A 19413-nucleotide genomic window follows, 5' to 3' on the forward strand; every position below is an offset into this window, starting at 1 on the left:
TTCCATATGGTTTCAAAGTTGTCACAATTATAATTGTATAATGAAATAGTACCCTGTCATACATTTTCTCGTTTTAATTTATTGTGTTATTATGGATTCTATGATACTGCCTCACCTTGCCCTGTTAAAAGAATTCCAAGGACTGTCGTTACTAGGTAGAAATGTATAAGTATTTTTATAACTCACATCAAACACATGTGAAAAGTGACAATATTATGATTTAGGAGGAGCAGGGTCAGGAAATTTTGTGACTGATATATGTTGAAGTACTCTACCTAAACAGCTTAAAACAAACGTAGGTTTTTCTACTCCCAAAGTCCTATGAGCAGTAGTTGTCAGAATGATTCTAAAAGCCTGAAACTAAAGTGGCTTCTCAACAAGACCTGTGAAGTTCTCCCTATTGGTTTTCACTGTTGAGCAACACTGGGAGTTAGTGACGTCAAGAATTAGCAGTGTTGGGGGACAGGAGAAGGGGATTTTTGTCAACTTGACAGTTATACCAAATGTAGGCATGGGGGTCTTTAACATTTCTTAGTCTAAATTGGAGAACTTAGTGGCCCATTCTATTTAGAAATCTTGAATGAAAAGTTTGTATAGCTGCATGGGGTATTTAGTTCTTAGCCAATATCTTAACATTATTTAGCAATCATGTATTAAGTGCCTACAATGTGAAGACACAGTTGTAGATCCCGGGGATATGCAGATAAGGCAAAGTTATTGCCCACTTGAAATTTGTATTTACTCCCTACTTATTGAAGAAAGACAAAGAGTCTCTGTACCTTGTCAAAATGCATTTACTTTCAACAGTTAGTTACTGATTATTTTACTGAAGGTTCCATGGAAAGATGAAATGTTTTCCATTGCACTCCCAACAGGAAAACCATGAAAATCCCTTTGAAAAACTGAAATATTCCTGGGGAATAGTATAACAGATACTGACACTTCCCCTCTACATGAAAAAAAAAAACTAAACTAAACTAAACTAAAATATGGAAAACAGCACTTATCATGCATTGGAGATTAGAGCAGAGATTCCTGTGAGAAGGGGAACATTAGGTGATGACTACGACTGCCCTGAGTTGTGGTCTGGAGACACTTTCCACGCTGTGCTGTTGACGAGTGACCCAGCTGCAGCCTGGCAACTTCTGCATTCAGAGACGCAAGTAGGTGGCTAAGAAGGCTAAGACAACTGGAGTTCACAGGACAGAGGACTGGAAAGAAAAGAGATTCCCAAAGAGAAGGCTCCTGAATCTTGGAATCCTCTCCAAGTCTTCTAGTTTTTTCTATTCTGCTGTATTATCTTTAATTAAGTACAAAGGCTTCCTATTAAGTCACCTAGAGACCATTTTACCCACTGCTCTGTTTGACCACCAGTCTCTTGTCTCTTTCTTGAGCAATGGTGAGGCAGATATCCTTTGCATGCGTAAGAGAAACCCATGGCTTGTTGCCTTTGCCAATAACAAAAATGTTGGAGAACTGGGTGGCAGAGCTGTCGCCATTGGCAGTGAACTATATCCAAAGAACCAGAGTGCCTCTCTCAGGCACCGATCACACCAGTTCTTCCCAGGTTAGCACCTCTAGTCACCATACATAGATTACCAGTGTCAGACCTGATGAAATCAGTAATCTTTCCAGTCTCCAAATCAATCTGAATGGTGTCCTTCACCTTGATGAGGGGATCAGGATAGTAGATAGTGCCAGCATCATGAACCACCAGGTGAGGGGTTCCTTTTGTCCACACAAAGATCTCTCTCACTTTGCACAACTTATACTCGGCCTCCTCAGGTGTCATCCAAAGAACAGAAACAACCCTTGGTGTCCTACAGATCAGATGGAAATTCTTCCCAGTCTTTGAATGCTGCTAACATACATAAAACCAGCAAGGTGGGTTATATCAGCTCAGACCTTGCCATCAATCTTTATAAAATGCTGTATCAGATCTTTACTTCATCTCCTGTTAGGGCATACTTAGGTCTGTTCCTTAGGAAAATGATGAGAGGAAGACATTCTCTCAGCTAATGGGGACCTGTAGATGGTTGAGGAACAAGCACACTGGTCAGTTTATCCAGCATCCAACGCTTTGAAGCTGTTACACACTTCAGATGCTCCTTGGGACCACAAGCCATGGCTGCACCAGGCACAGAAAGAAGACTGCCTCCTTCCATACCTGAGAAAGAGACTGGAGTCCTTTCCAAGTCCTAAGTTGAATATTGACTGGTGCAGGCATGTGAGGAAGCTGTCTGAGGCTGTGTAAAGAACCTTACAAGAATAGGGGAATTCTTTTCAGGGTCCACATAGGACCAAAGATAGTTTATGTTCTAACTATCCAGAGTGTAAAACTCTGGTTTCCAGAGTGGGAAAAAAAAAATTCTGCATAGGTCAGGGTACTCAGAAGGATATTCTAATAAGTGGGGATAATTAGTATTCAGAAAGATATTATCTTAGTTGTGGTTAAAAGTAGTCATAGACTGAGCACTACTCTGGACACAGCTAACAAATCAAAAAGCCATTCCAGAAAGAATCACACTAGTTCCAAGTAATGTGCCTACTTTCTAGAATAATGCTGGAGAGCATTTAGAGGAATATGAAGCCATCCATGATTCAGCAAGGTAAAACACATAATGTTCAGCATGAAATGAAATGTTATATTGGTATTGAAAGAAGAAAGACGCGGGGGCACCTGGGTGGCTCAGTCGGTTAAGTGTCCGACTTCGGCCCAGGTCATGATCTTGCGGTTCATGAGTTCAAGCCCCGCGTCGGGCTCTGTGCTGATGGCTCAGAGCCTGGAGCCTGCTTCATATTCTGTGTCTCCCTCTCTGTCTGACCCTCCCCCATTCATGCTCTGTCTCTCTCTGTCTCAAAAGTAAATAAACGTTAAAAAAAAAGAAAGAAGAAAGACTCTGTGACTCACCATAATATAGTAAAAAATAATAGAAATTGACATAATAGACATTGACAGATTATAGATATGATAGAAGTTATGGACAAGGACACTAAACAGTATAATTACATCTGAAGTATATAAGGTGGTAGAGTAAAGCTTTAGCATGATAACTATGACATGGAGAATACTTTGGATGAGATCGAAAGAAAATTAAACACTGTGAAAGAAAAGGCCAGAGGAATTGAAGATAGGATGATGGAAACTACCTGAAATGTGATAGAGAGGTAAAAGACTAAAGACACGATAAAGAAAACATCAGTGAAGTGTCATAGGATAATATCGAGTGGTCATGTATAATTGTACCTGAAAAAAGAGTGACGGAAAACATATTTTATGAAATAATGGCCGCACAATTTCCAAATTTGATGCAAATTATACAACAATGGATTCAAGAAACTCAACAAATGCCAAACATAAGAAACACAGAAAACAAGGCATATCATACTGAAATTCCTCAAAATCAAGGGTAAAAATAAAAGCCTAAAAGCAATCTTAGTAAAGCAGCTAAAGATAAAATGGCAATAGATCTCTCATCTGAGACAATATAAGCAAGAAAACAATGGAAAAGCATGTTTAAAATCCTGCAAGAGTGGCGCCTGGGTGGCTCAGTCAACTGAGAGTCTGACTCTTGATGTTGGCTCAGGTCATGAACTCACTGTTCATGGGTTCAAGCCCTGCGTCAGGCTCTATATTAACAGTGCAGAACCTGCTTGGGATTCTCTCTCTCCCTCTCTCTCTGCCTCTCCATCACTCTCTCTCTCTTTCAAAAATAAACTTTAAAACTAAAACCCTGAAAGGAAAACAGCTGTCAACCTATAGACCATACTCTATCTTTAAAAAACGAAGGTGACTAGAGACTGTCTCATCACTAGCAGATCTATAAATTTAAAAAAATAATAAAATAAATGTTTCAAAACACCTTCCAAATAGAAGAAAAAAAATACAAGGTGTAAGTCTGGATTTGTACAAAGGAATGAACAGCTGCATAAATTGGAAATGTGTGGAAAGTATTTTATATTTTATTAAAAAGCCTCTTTAATTGATAATTGACTCTTTGAATTAAAAATAGTACAGATGTACTGTGGCACTTGTAAAGGTAAAATATGTAGAGATAAAGTATGTAAAAAACATATATAACAAAGTTTGGAATGAGGAATTGTAAGTATATTATTATACCGTACTTGTGCTGTAATACTGTACGTGAAGTGGTCAAGTCTCACACAAAAGGAGACTGGGGTAAGCTAAAATTGTATTGTATAAACCCTATTACCAGGAAGATTGATAAACAAATAGTGGTATGTCCAGACAATGGAATACTACTCAGAAATTTAAAAAAAGAAACTATTGATATACATAATAAAATTAAATGAATATTAAAATAACTTTATTCAGTGAAAAAGGCAACACAGAGAAAACGTACCATGTAATTTCATTCATGCAGTTTTTAAAAAGTGCAAACCATTCCTCAGTGACAGAAGGCCGGTCAATGGTTGTCTGGGGATGTAGGTGGGAGTGAGTGTGTAAGTGATTGGAAGAAAAAGGGAAGGAGGGGTCACAGAGGAGCCCACGCAACTTGTGGAGGTAATGAATGTAATCATCATCTTTTTTTTACGTTTTATTTATTCATTTGGAGAGAGAGAGGGGGGTGGGGCATAAAGAGAGGAAGAGAGAATCCTAAGCAGGTGCCATGCTGTCAGCACAGATCCCAACCCGGGGCTCAATCCCGTGACTTCTAGGATCATGACCTGAGCCAAAATTAAGAGGGAGTTGGACGCTCAACCAAGTGAGCCACCCAGGTGCCCCTGTCATCATTATCTTGATTGTGGTGATGGTTTCCAGGTTCATGCATGTGGCAGGATCTCTCAACTGGTACCTTTAAAGCACGTGCCATCTGAAATATAACAGTGTCTCAAAAAATATGTGAAAAGCAAAAAGTTGGTTTTTACAACCAACCCGCCAAACAACAAAAGCCCAGTTCTTCCTTCCACAGTTTTTCTAGCCTGCCATAGTATAATTCCACCAAACACAGCGTAGAACAAATTTTCCTTAATTTACTTAGTAATCTGCCTCTTGTTCTCAGCAGAGCCTGTGTGGTTACTTGAATGTTGCTGACCACGTTCCTTTAGAATATTCTTTAATGACTAGTGGTTGCAATCTCTGGTTTACATGTGAAATTTCATTCTAATATACATAGTATGTGTATATATATATATGTATATATATATGTGTGTGTGTGTGTATACATATATATATATATGTGTGTGTATACATGTATATATGTGTGTGTGTATACATATATATATGTGTGTGTGTGTATATATGTATATATACACACACACATACATAATACGTGCCTAACAACATGAATATGCTGATTACATATGACATGTATATTATAGAATATAGAATATATATTTTGCGTGGTATATGTGTATATGTGTGGGTGTATTGTATATAAATATAAATACACACAAAGACAGAACTATACTCTGTTGTGATGGTAACAATTTTGACATGTTTCTTCATGAGTAAACTACTTAGAGTTCTGTGAAGTCATGTTACTAAGTTCATTTTACTGTAGATTCACAGGAAAAGCTTTTTTAATGTTATTATTTTTTTTATTTTTGAGAGAGAGAGACAGAGCACGAGTGGGAGAGGGGCTGAGAGAGAGAGACACACAAAATCTGAAGCAGGCTCTAGGCTCTGAGCTGTTAGCACAGAGCTTGATGCAGGGCTTGAACCCATGTACTGTGGGATCATGACCTGAGCTGAAGTTGGACACTCAACTGACTGAGCCACCCAGGTGCCCCCTAAAAGCTGGGTTTTTTTTCCATGTTTACTTATTTTGAGAGAGAGAATGAACAAACATGAGCAGGGGAGGAGCAGAGAGGGGAGAGGGAATCCCAAGCAGGCTCTGTGCTGTCAGCACAAAACCCAATGAGGGGCTCTATCACATGAATTGTGAGCCAAACTCAAGAGTTGGATGCTTGACAACTGAGCCAACCAGGTGCCCCAGGGAAGGCTGTTTTTAAAGAGGACTACCCCACAGGAGAAAATGTTGGAATTGAAATGTGGTTGTGTTATGGAGAAACATTCATATAGCTCTTCAGAGCCCCAGCAGACCAATGTAGATACATATGTAAATGAAGCAGTGTCATTAACCCCTGCTTTGTGAGGAGCATGCTGATAATTTTGTGTGTGTATATATATATATATATATATATATATATATATATATATATATTGTTCAAAAATATAGTAACTTCATTACTTGTCCACTGATGGGTCATGACCTAAGGTGAATACGCTTAGGTGTATCTGTACATATTTCACATGTATACTGTAGCTAATATTCTCTTGTACTAGGGCCACTAGCACAACGTAACTTTATCAAACATAGACGAAATGTTACTTTAAATATTCCTAATCTGCAAATTAACACTGCGTCTCCTATGTGTTCGCAAAAGTTACAGAAGTTATAACACATTGTCTCAGAGTTGGTTGCTCTTTCTGACTGTTGAGAATAAATTATCATTCATTAGTGCTTTCCTAGTGATCCCTGAGGTTGTTAAAACTTTTCTCACCTCCTGGTTAAGGGGAATTGGAATTAAAGATTTTATTGCCTCTCAGAACTTGACCTCTATAGAAAAATAACATAATTTTAAGCCCCAGAGGAAATCACCTCTTACTTCCTGGAGTTCCCTTGTGAAACCCATCAATGATATTATTAACATGATTTTGTCTTTTAAATGTTTCAAAGCATCTCACAGTCTTTCGGATCTTTGCAGTGTGACGGATTGGAAAGGGACCTGGCCCTCCTTGTTTCTGGATCTTCATATAGACATAATGAGGCCACACACTTTCTAAAATTTGTGCAACGTATAGTTGATTAACAGGCATGTGGAATCAGAGGGACCATTGAAAAATCTGTCCTTTTTTTAGACCAATATTATTCCCCTATGTTCTTATAATTGCATAGTGGAAAAAATGTACAAAAAGTGATTAAAGTCACTAACGCTTTCTAAATGTTTGGGGGGCTTGGAGTGAAAGATACACTGACATTCTAAAATCTTTGCCGGTCCTGTGCTACTAAACATATATAGCTAGCATTACTGGCACTTTATTTTGCAAACACGCTAATGAAGGATCAGGTCCAAAAGAGTGCAGTGTGCAAAGATAAACTGATCTGCATAGGAAAATTGGAAGGGTATTAAATTGGAGAGAACAATTCTAACAACCCAACTAGATTAGGATCCTGTAGAGAAGTGGCTGGTGAGAGCCCGTAATTGGTAGCTGAAGGATTTTTAAATACAGTGTTGCTTAATATTTACTTTCATATTGCTTGTTATGCTGGATGGTAAACAGATCTTTCAATTTAAAGTGCTCAGTCAAATGCCTTACGTGAGTTATTTTAAGAAGAAAAAAAAACAATGAACATTGGTTAATTTTACCATGGGTTGTCACAGACTAAAATGAAGAAATATCGTGGAAAATAACATGTTAGTGAGATCTACAAAGTCAGACCCAAAGCGGCCATTACAATGTAATCCTGGAACAATATGCTGGGATTTTAGTAAGAAAATGGGATGAGGGGCTCAACCCAATTGATTTCATTAAGATGGTCAGGAAAACCGATTTTATATGCAGATTACTACATACAAATTTCACTAATTACTTGTACTTCAATGCCCGTGTATGGTTTGCCAAAATAGCAAATCTCAAATGAGAAAATGAGTATCATCAAAATCCCTTGATCCCTTTCCAAAAGGAGGAAATAGCATCCTACTACACCCCGCCCCAGCACAAACATCTTGGGTCAAAATCAGTCCTTACTCCTTTCTTGCTCAGTGTTGGGATGGTTATGCCAATGTTTTAGTCCTTTTATTGCCCCTGGAACTTTCCTGGAAGATTTCCCTCTGACACCTAGAGCCAGGGTAAACGCAGACTGGTATTATGATGCTGGCTAAGGAAAGCCAAATCTGGAAAATACCAAATCTGGAAAAAAAAATCCCGAAAACACCCCTAAAGCCCTAGAGTCTCAAGACATTATTTGATTACAAACAAGCCAGAACCTTCACTGAAAAGCATCAGTTAGTTTTGCTGGGTATTTTGAGCCACAATTTAGCATGCCATTCAGACAACCAATTGTATATCATATGGTAATTAGTAAGGGCGAGGGAAGATGGTATTTAACAACCTCCCACCTTAAATTTGTGAAATAAAGTTAGAGTTGTCATCGTGGGGTAAAAAACCCATGTTCAGAGGTGCTTGACCTGGAATCTAAGATCCAAGCTAGAGCCCCTTTAAGTATTCAAGTGTCTGTTTTTCATGGATACAGATCATGTGTGTGTGTGTGTGTTTTTCCTGTAACTTTAAAAAAATTATTTTTTTGTTGTTACTCTTTCTCTGTTGGTTGGTTTCAAGCATAGCGTAACATCAGAATCAGGTCTGTTTTGAATTCCAGATGACTGGCCTGAAATGTGTATGGTTCTATTTTGTAAGATGTTTTGTATTGTCATTCTGGAAAGCATCCGACCACAGGTATATAGCATCAGAGATAGATCAACTCTGTGTTGTACATACCCTGGAAAACTGGCTCCATCTGCCTTTTAAATTCTTATGATAACTGAATTTGCTGTAAAGGAGCAAAGGTTTTCAAAAGGCATTCAGTCACGTATTTCTACTGCAGGTACCGGGTTTAATTGTGCGCTTACTTTTCAACAGCTCTTTTGCTGTTGCCAATAACATCTCCCTAATAGTGTGTTGCCAAAAGACATTTCTTTTTTATTATTTAATTTACTTATGGGAAATAAAATGGTCCAGATATTACTTATCTTCCTTGATTATGTACATATTGACTCGAACCAGAACTACAAATTACAGTGGAACTCCAGAAAATAGCATAGGTCGCAAGTTCAACAATATTAATTTTGCTTACTGGCCCTCTGTGGAGGTAGTGTGTTTACTGGCACCTTTGTGAAATAGTGTCTGTCTGAATGAGAGAAATTTCTATATCCATATGCCTAAAGGACCAATGAGTAAATTATCTTAAGTATATTATTTCACAGATGTCAGAATCTTTCATGTGTCCCCTTATTAGTTTATTAGAAAAGACTCAATGAATAGATTAGTCTGGTATTTTTATTCTTACATTATAGGTAATAGGACTAAGGCACAAATTAAATTTGCTGGACACAGTTTGCCTAGCTGATCACTGACAGAGATGATATTAGAACTTAATGACGTTCAGGTGAGTGGTCACATATACAAATACTGAAGGGGAGAGTCATTCATATTCATGTAATTAATTAAATATAAGAATAGAGAACTTTCCAGAGGAAGCAGTATAAAAGAAGAACAAAGATCATAGGATTAAGCTTTGTCATAGGACTAAATAAACAACTAATTTTCAGAAACAAGAAGACTGTTACCACTACTGTGATTATCCCAGCTTTCCTGTATGTTTTGTCTCCAAATATCATTGCCTCACCTCCGGGCCTGACTTAATGCTTGTCAGGACAAGAATCAACAAACTGGTAGAATACTATTTTCTCCGTAGTCTTTTTGTGCTAAAGCAATCTGTTCACTTTTATCATAACATTTTCAAGAGACAACCAGGTAATTTTCCTTATAGGATATTTTTGATTTATCTGATTGTTTCCTCTTAGTGTCTTTTACAGCGTTCCTTTGTTTCCTAAACTTCCTATAAACTGGAAACTTGGTCTATAGGGTAGGTTAGACTCAGATTAAACTTTTTTTGGAGTACCTGTCTGGCTCAGTCAATAGAGCATGTGACTCTTGACCTCAGGGTTCTGAGTTTGAGCCCCACGTTTGAGTGTAGAGATTACAAATAATAATTTTAAAAAAATTTAAAAAATTTTAGCAAGATGATTTCATAGATCATATACTTATAATTAATTTCATTAAAGAGTGCACACAAATCATGTTGTCTCACTAGCAAAAATTTCAACTTGTATTACTTGTTTAAGAAACTATTATGAGGGTGCCTGGGTGGCTTAGTCGGTTAAGTGTAATGACTTTTGGGCCCAGGTTGTGATCTCAAGTTTCGGTAGATTGAGGCGCACATAGGGTTCTGTGCTGACAACGTGGAGCCTGGTTGGGATTCTCTCTCTCTCACTCTCTCACTCTCTCTCTCTCTCTCTCTCTCTCTGCCCCTTCCCTGCTTGCTTACACGTGCACACCTCTCTCAAAATAAACAACAAAAAAGTAATTATGAGATGTGTTGATTAAAGTAAATTTTTCCATAGATATTAGTAAGAAGCCCGTGCTGTTCTGTTATCTTTAATTGAACTGTTCCAAAGCCTAATTACTTGATAAGTGGTCACAAAATGGTGGTTTTTCTAATTCTGTCATTCCACCTATATATATGTGTGTGTGTGTGTGTGTGTGTGTGTGTGTGTGTGTGTGCGCGCGCGTGTATTAATTGGCATTCTTAAAAGTACATTCTCTCATTAACTAGGGATAAAATGCAGTTCTTCCTAAAAAGGAATAGTAAAAGCTTATTTCTTTTCCGTGGGAAGTCAAATAGCTATGTCCACGGTTAGGAGATTATAGGGAGCGCATTGCAAAGCAGAACACTGCATTCTGGCCTTGCTGAAAACAGAAGACCACACTTTGCTTATCTAGTTAAATGTATATCCAGGGGGCACTCACTTGGCTTATCTGGTTAATGTATATCTAGGGGTTAGGTCCTGCCTATGCTCATAAATTCCTTAGACCATGTTGTTGCACGGAGTATTTTACCCTGTGTTAACTGACTTTTCTGCAGGCCTTTCTATACGTCCTTAAAAATACATCTTTTAAAGGTTTATTTATTTTTGAGAGAGAGAGAGAAAGACAACACGAGCACGGGATGGGCAAAGAGGGGAGACAGAGAATCTGAAGCAGGCTCCAGGCTCCAGCCTGTTAGTACAGAGCCCAACACACGGGTTGGACCCATGAACCGCTAGATCATGACCTGAGCTGAAGTTGGACACTCAACTGACTGAGACACCCAGATGCCCCTATAAGGTCTTATCGGCATGAAGGCCACTGACCTATTGCACACTGTTTCCCGAAATGTATGCTAAATAAATACGGGAGCTTGAGAGCAGCTCGGAGAGACTTCCCTTAGTCTCCCTCTCACCTCTCTTGACTTGAATGGAGTCTTGAGTAGCCCTTTCTGCCGCCCTACGCTTTGCTGGACAAAGTCAGAAGCTGAACCCATACTTTTGCACGAATTATCTATTTTTCTGTTAAATGGTTACACTAATAGGCATGTCCACTGGTGGCAAATCCTGTTGTTGTTTTCTACCTCCTCTTTGTCGTCTTCTGCACCTTGCCAGATTTTTATGTTACCACTTCAAACTCATGGTTTTATACTTTCCCAGTGTTTTGCACTCATTAACAGTTATTTTTTTCCAATCAACTTTTCATTGAATAAAATGTGTCCTTTACTTTAAGAGCACATGGGTGTGCAGTGTTTTCCCACATTGCTGCTGATTTCTAATGGGTATTCTGGAGGCACTATGTCTCAGATGAACTTTCTGGATCAATTTTTCCAGAAACGTGGTTCGCCATTTCCATACGGATATTCACAGCATCTTTCAGGTCATGACAGTTTTCTGGAGTTTTAAGTTCTGTTCCTTTTTGGGGAGGGGAAGGGTCTTTGTCATTTTCTCTGATTCGTTCTGTGTCGCTCCTCCTCTTCGTGGTCTCGGCCCTATTTATTCTTACACATCTTTTTTGCACATCCAGTTGTGCTACTCTTGGCAACCTTGTAGTAGAGTCATAAATTGTGAGTCGAAATTATCTTTTCCTTCAGTTTTCGCAAAGTCTGTTTGGCTCTTATTTCTGATCTTCCAATTATTTCTATTTTAAATATTTAAACATTCGATTCGTAACTGCAAATTCCTTTTTTAAATTATAGTAACGTAAGTGGGAGAGTTGTGTGCAGCTTATTTTTTCATGTTGTGTGGTTTTGGGGTGTTTTTGTGCAACGTTTATTTATTTTTTAACTTTCTTTCACTGCTTTTTTCACAAGTGTTCAGTTCCCTTCGGTACAAAGGTTCTGGCAAAGGCATCCACCTGCTCCCTCCATCGGGGTGCCGACCCCTGTGCCCATGGCGCTCTATCCCGCCACTATGTCTGAAAGACCCGGATGTCCGGCGGCCCTTCCGCTGGGTTCTCCATCCGGTCCTGCGCAGTGGGGGCAAGAGTCAGTGTGCCTCCCCCACCTGCCCCTCCATCCGGGGACCTGCCTCCTCTGCAGCTCTCTGAGGCAGGCTGCCAGACGCACTGGCAGAGCCCATCCTGGTGGTCGTGCTGGGATCCGGCACCAGGCAGTGTCCCTCTAGCTCGTCCACCAGGGCCTCTGATCGGCGCCCAGAAGTGTCCCCCGCCACCCCCAAGAGGGCTTCCAGAAGTGGGCCCCTGGAAGTGGGCCTCTGGAACTGGGGTCCCTAGAAGCATCCTCCTCCGGAAGTGCTGCCACCTCGGAAGCAGCCCTTTTTCCTGCCCCAAATGGGGCTCCTGAAAGTTCTCCCACAACAGAATCGGCGCCTTCCTCCGTCAAGCGGGTTTCTTGAGGTGGGACTCCCGGAAGTGAGCCCCCGGGAAGCCTTCTTCCCCACGAAGTGGGGTCCTGGAAGTGGGCTCGCCCCTGCAGCAGGCAGGCAGAAGCAGTATCCTGGAAGCGCCTTTCTGGAAGGGCCCCGCCCAGAGAGGGCCCTGCCTGCAGCCCTCCTCCGCTGTCCTCCTTCAGGGGCTGGGGCTGCGGTGCGGCTCCCCTCTCCCCCAGGCCCAGGAGCTCCAGGATGGCCGCACTGCCACTTTAGGTCCCCGCCCGTTTCCGCTTTCTTTCCAAGGTGACTTGTGCGCTGGTGTTTGACCAGGCTGTGTTAGTCTGTCTGACCTTCGTGCACCGCGCAGGGCACAGTCCTCCCTCCTCACTTCCGCCAAAAGGGGTTTCCGGTAGTTCCAGCTGTGGGAGACCCCTCACCGTGAGCCTGTGTTCCCGGCGTGCCCTACTGCTGTGGGTGGACCCCCACCCTGGGGACATCAGCACTGTGACCCCCTCCCCCCCCTCCCGCGTCCCCCTGGGCCATCTGCAGCCTCTCTGGCTCCGCAGCTGCTGGGGTGGAGGCTGCACTGCTCTCCGCGTGTGTTTGACATGATCCCTCCTGGGGAGGTCGAGGAAGAGCTGGGGCTGTGTCCCCCAGACTGGTGTTCCAGTGCCGGCCTTCCAGGCCCCCTTCAGCGGGCTTCCAGGAACTCCCGATCTTTCTCTTCTCAGCTAGCAGGTGTTCTTCTGCCCACAGCACCCCTGGACCGGTGTGCGCGAGGCACGTACTTGACGCGGAGAGCAACCTGCGTCATCACGTGTCTGAGAAGTGAATCATCCCCCACGTGCTGGTGGAGGTGACGGGGAGCATTACTCAGCGTGTGTTATGGGTGCTGCCACTGTCAGGTGGCCCGGTCGCGTGGCCCATACAAGTATGCTGTTGCGAACGACTTACACGGTGACTTCCTCCTTCTAGATGAACAGGAAGTGCTGTCCAATAGCATTAGCTTTTGCATAGCGTCATTAGACCGATTCTCTGCTCTTCGTCTTAAGACGTTGTCTTTGGAAACGTAGACTTCTTGAGCTTTTGTTCTTTAAGATGGAAAATGACCCCGTGATAGTTACGGTATCCCTAGTGCTTTTAATAATGTTTCTTTTTAGGTGGGTTTAAATGCATTTTGACTTGTTGTGAGTTTGTAATTTGAAAGTCAGTGCTATTCCGTGCATTGTTAGTGCAAACACATCACTGGCTCAGAAAAATCCTCACTCGGGTAACTCACCGCTTACCATGCGATCATGCGATCGTGCCCCTCGTGTAACTCACTGCTTACCATACGATAGGGCCCCAGGAATCTGTTGTGATTTCAGCAAACACATTTGAAGTAGTGAAGTCCTTGTGCAAGAAACAATTTCTCATGGATTTTACAATCTTAACTACAGTTTGCATTGCATGTGGTCACGCCTGCCTATATCAGACACCAGGTCAACAAACCTGTTCTGTGAAAGGATCAGGAGGGAGTGTTTCCAGTTTTGGAGGCATATGGGCTCTACCTTGGCATTTTCAGAGCAAAATCGGCCATTGGATATTTTTAAAAGAGTAATTGTGGCTGTTTATTTACAAAAACAGGCAGCGGACTGTTGGCGTGCAGGCCATAGATTGTAGACTGTCAGAGAAAGGCACATGTGCATCTCTTTGGAGGGGAGCTGATAAAGATATCAGCAGAAAGCATGTGCATTGGGTGAGACTAGGGAGGCGTGAAAGTGTGGGAGTCCATACGTGTTTGCCACACTTCAGGTAGAGGAGCCCAAGAGGAGAGGTATTTGTAAGGGGACCCTGATGTTCAGGGAAACCCTCCACACCTCGGTGATGAATGGGGTAAAGGTGAAGATGCCTGTGTCTGGCTAGAGTTTTTCAGGAATCAGAGTAAACTTGCCTAAGAAATTTGCTTGGGGTTTCACTTAGGATGTGTTGCTAACATACGTGAGGTCATAAGTTGATTGTGCTGCTGGAAACGTCATGTGTACATAACATGGAAAACTGAAGGTTTAGGTTCAAGACATGCGTAAGAATGATTTTATAATCGTTCATTCGTAACTGACCTATACAATTACGGGTGTGAAAAATCGTCTGGAACCTAATCTACACAATTATATTTTTATTGTTTACTTACAAAGTTGTGGGCTCCATAAAAAGGAGAAAATCAAATGATTTTGTGGATATAAGCACGCATTCGGTAATGGTTTGAGTTTTTTTTTTTTCTTTTCTATTTAACACAGCTGGCTATATTGTAAAGGAGGCCTATGCAAGTGAATAGGGGACTAACCTTGTCTGTTGAAAAGTCTTTAAAATGTGTATAAACAAAGCAATCTCTTTAGAGAAATGATTACAAAAAACAAAATAGTTTTTTTTTCTTTTTTTTTTGATGTCTGAGATAATCGCTGTTTGAAAATATTGGTACAGTTTTGTGATGAGGGAGAAGGATAACACAAAAGAAAAAAAAGCTCGCCTTTTTATTTGTATAAATGGTAGAGCAATAGGATTGTTGGTTATATCAATTGTACCTCTGTGTTTCAGCCTTCAAGCTTCACAGTAATTTGTTAAGTATTGTTTTAATCCTTTCAAACAGCTAGAGTGCTAGCATTTGATTTGGTTGCTCCTGCCAAGAAAAGTTTCTGAAACTAATTAATGCAGAGAAGCCTTTATTGAACAATTAAGAAAGGGATTAATGAAGTTAATAGTTTAAGAAAATTTAAAAAATGATCCCAAACTAGAATCCACATTTTTCTGGAGCGTCTTTCATGTATATAATTAAAATAAAAGGCCCATGTGTTTATGTATGAAACATATTCATAAGACATACATTTGCCTTAAGTGTATTAATCTTTAAGTTAGTAATTCTGTATCTTGTTCCAAAGATTGTGTCAAGGAACGGAATGATTTTAGGACTCGTCTACCCTAACCAAGTTCTTCCTTTGTAATCCAAATGAATTTAAATGAAATGTCATAATACCTTTGAAACTAGTAACAGATATCTTCAAACTATAGGGTTAACAACTTACAACATTATAAGATCCTAAAAGGGCTAAAAGTGGCATGAATATGCATATATGTATATATATATATGTATATATGTATATGTGTGTGTACATATATATACACACACATATACATATATACATATATATACACACATATACATATATACATATATATACATATACACATATACATATATACATATATATACACACACATATACATATATACATATATATATATGTATGTATTTATGTGTGTGTGTGTGTGTGTGTGTGTATGTATAATGTTTGAAAATGGCAACAATAGAGCAGGGAGTCTATTTAGAAACAACCCGGAGGACTCCACAGGCACAGCAATGAGCTGTAACCTAGACTTTCAGAAATGCTGCTTTCCTGAGTCATGGCCCAGGGCTGGGTGCCTTTATGGGTTGTGAGGACACGGAGGGACACAGACTTCAGTGTGTTGTAAAGAAGTCAACAAGGTAACTAATTGGAGTAGGGCTACCAGTGAGGGAGCATGTCTTAAGAACAGTGTCACCAGGTCTGTGAGGAAGTACCATGTGGGAGGTGCTGACGGGCATTGAGTAGAGATTAAGACGGAGGGGTGCAGTGACCTGTACGAAGGTGCGAGAATATATTCTTTCACAGTTGGTCATCCTGGAGTTACAGATAGCCCAGGAGAAAGGGTATGCTTCAGACCTTCTAGATTTCTGCAAGGATTGAATGAGCTAATCCATGCAAAGAGTTGAGCACAGTGCTGAGGCACAGTGGATATTGGAGAAATGTTAACTCGTGCTGCGTCTTATCCCTTGTTATTATTTGTGTCTCCTTTGCCCAGTATAGCACCTTGTATGTAAGAGCTGTTCAGTTTAGTAGCCGGTTAATAAACAAACAGGAATCCTATAGTAATGCATTTTAAATTACCCAGTCTGCAAGGAAAAATAAATACAGTCATTGCATTACCGTTTGCTTCTTTGTGTTTTAGTGGTTTGCTGGTAATTATGAATAGAGCTTTGCTCCTACAGATGTACCTCATTAGACACAGCAGGTGAAGTTCTAAAATGTTGTGTTTTATTCATTTTTTTGGTGAATTAAATCATATATTTTTCTCTCTGTAAGAGGAGCATAAGGAATCTGAAATTATATACAGTCATCAATTAACAGTGATTCCTAATACCAGTTTTAAGAGTCTGTCTAATGTAATTTTTCCATCAGGTAGTAAAATCACCTATAAAATGCTTTAATTTACTAGAGAAAAGCCACTATTTAAACCTACCATATATTGAATCATCCTTCAAATTTAAGAGTCACTTTTACTTAGGCAATCATCCTGTAAACTAGTAGTTTAAGTTTTTGGGGGGGTATACAGATTGGTTTCCCTGACGGCTGGTCACAGCTGGGTATCTAGAATGACCCAGTGATCACAGCTTTTTAGCTCTCGGGCATATTTTGTGTCACCGAAGTGGAAATGCAACGCCAGGGTGGTGTTCTCTCCCTGCGTCCGTTATCCCATGGAGCTCCACGGAGGAGTGGGAAGTCTCCTCCTTTGGGATCATTGTTTTAACTAGGGGAAAATGCAGATTAATAAAATAATGTAAGAGAACGACGAGAAATAAAACTTGAAAGCAAATATCCACTGTCATGGAGAGAAAGAGCCGAGACCTGCCCTTGGTCTCTCCTATTTATATGCCCCTGATACCACATTTGGAGAGGAATTCATCTTTCATAGCCCAGAAGGTCTGTAGCCCTTGAGTGTCCAACATGTGATTCTAAACTCACCAACAACATTCTCAGTAACAACATTGGCTTCCTGTACAGTTTCTACCCAGAGAGAAGTGGGTAACTAGAGGGAATCGGCTAGTATATTTCTCAAGGTAAATTAATGAATTGGCATTCTATTAATTCATATGTCTGTTTAATTCATGAACTGAGGACATTGGAGCACACATTATACTCACTCAAAAGGCAGAGGTCAAGCGTTACACCGAAGGAGCCACCTTTGAGAGTACAAACTCAACCTTTGCTTTAAAATGAGGCTTGCGGTGCTGATGCTTGCTGACAGTTTTAGTCTCACTCATGTGAACCTAGTGCAGCCATATGGAGTAAAGCTGAGCCATAAAAATCCAAGAAAAACGTACTTCTGGCACCTACAGACTCCAATGCCTGCATGTAAGGCAGTTTTTAGAAAGTCTAGTGCTCACATTAGGAAAAAATCCTTAGGTAGAATAGTAACAAAGTTCTGTTTAAGAACATCGTACTCAATGAGGCGCCTGGGGGGCTCAGTCGGTTAAGCATCTGACTTGATTCCCGCTCAGGTCATGATCTGGCGCTTTGTGAGACTGAGCCCCACGTTGGGCTCTGCACTGGCGGTGTGGAGCTTCCTTGGGACTCTCTCTCTCTCTTTGTCTCTCTCTCTCAAAATAAATAAAATAAATTTTGAAAAGGGCATACTACTCAATTTGTAATTGTTTGTCAGCAAGTTTGTGTATTTCTTTGTCAAACACGCATCAATCGAATTTTTTATAGCAATTTCTTAGGCAGAGGAAACACTGAAGCACAACGTGAAAAAGTTGCCTGGTAAAGTTAGTTGTTGGGTAAAAACCAGGTGCTTCTCAGCCTGCCCTGCCCCCCTCCTTTTCGTTCAGACTTGCTTTGGGCTCGCTCTCAGTTGGCCCTCACCCCAGGAAATATTTAGCAGGTCTGCAGACTTGAGAGTCACAGAAACCCTTTAAACCCCACAGAGTACACAGGAACAGACATATTTTTGTCAGTGTCCCATGCAGGCTGCACAGGAATAGAGTGGACACTCTACCAAGCCCTTTCTCAGCAGAAACCCATGATGCCACATGTCTCCTCTGCTGTAGTCATCTCATCAGGCCACAGATCACTGCAGAAGAGTAGGGTTTTAAATGTTTTGTTGTCAGCCATCCCTGTCACTGATGTGGGATCTTAATCCTCAAAGTCCAGAGGTTCACTCTTTAAACCTTGGTCTCTTTGAGGAGGGGATAGGTTCTTCTTAGGAACACAGAACTTTAAGCTTGCTCTTACCCACCCTGGATCTTTCTTCTTGGTCAAAACCCCCACTGTCCTGAAAGGCTTTTTTGCTGTGGAAGAGAAACTTCCTTTACACCATATCCTTTACCCTCTCACTAGGCTAGGGCTTACAGTAAAGAGTTTTACTCAGACTTTCCTCTGTTATAGTCAAGGAAAACTCTTTGGGATTATTTTAGAAAAACCTGGCTCCCAAGACTGTGCTTTTGCTTAAGATGCACAACCTCAAATTTGAATCTCAACGTGAGCAATGACACCTTTATTCTAACTTGTGCTTGCTCTCCCCATAAAACTTGAATGCCAGTGATACAAAAGATGTAGACTCACAGAAAAACAAGATTTACAGGATATGAAAAGTATATTGACTATATATTTCAAATGCATGCTACCTATTACGATGCTTTCCCCCGTACTCTCTAGTCATATGCTGACAGTTTCCCAGGTTTACTTGCTACCTGATTTGTCATTGGATGAAAACATGTGTGTTCAAGTTGTACCATACTGGGGCAAATCACTAACCATCTCTGAGCTACGATTTTGTCATAGGTTAAATGTTTATACACACACACACACACACACATATATACGCACACATATATGTGTGTGTGTGTGTGTATATATATATATATATATATATATATAAAATAAAGTTTAATACTCACAAAACTCATAGAAGGTAGGCACTATATATATAATTTTATAACTTACGGAAAGAATTTATAGTGTTTTGTGACATATTATTTAATAAGGAAGTCACCTCTATACTGATGAGTGGTGATGACAATGATGATGATGATAGTGATATAACACAAACCCT

At 40.5% G+C, this 19413-nt stretch overlaps 1 pseudogene; it reads right to left on the bottom strand.

Moving 5' to 3' along the window:
• Nucleotides 1-1347: 1347 nt before the first annotated feature.
• LOC125147689 (40S ribosomal protein S4, X isoform-like) lies at nucleotides 1348-2126 on the bottom strand (annotated as a pseudogene).
• Between the last annotated feature and the right edge of the window lie 17287 nt (nucleotides 2127-19413).

The sequence above is a fragment of the Prionailurus viverrinus genome, chromosome D2 (genome assembly GCF_022837055.1).
Source record: "Prionailurus viverrinus isolate Anna chromosome D2, UM_Priviv_1.0, whole genome shotgun sequence".
Lineage (NCBI taxonomy): Eukaryota > Metazoa > Chordata > Mammalia > Carnivora > Felidae > Prionailurus > Prionailurus viverrinus.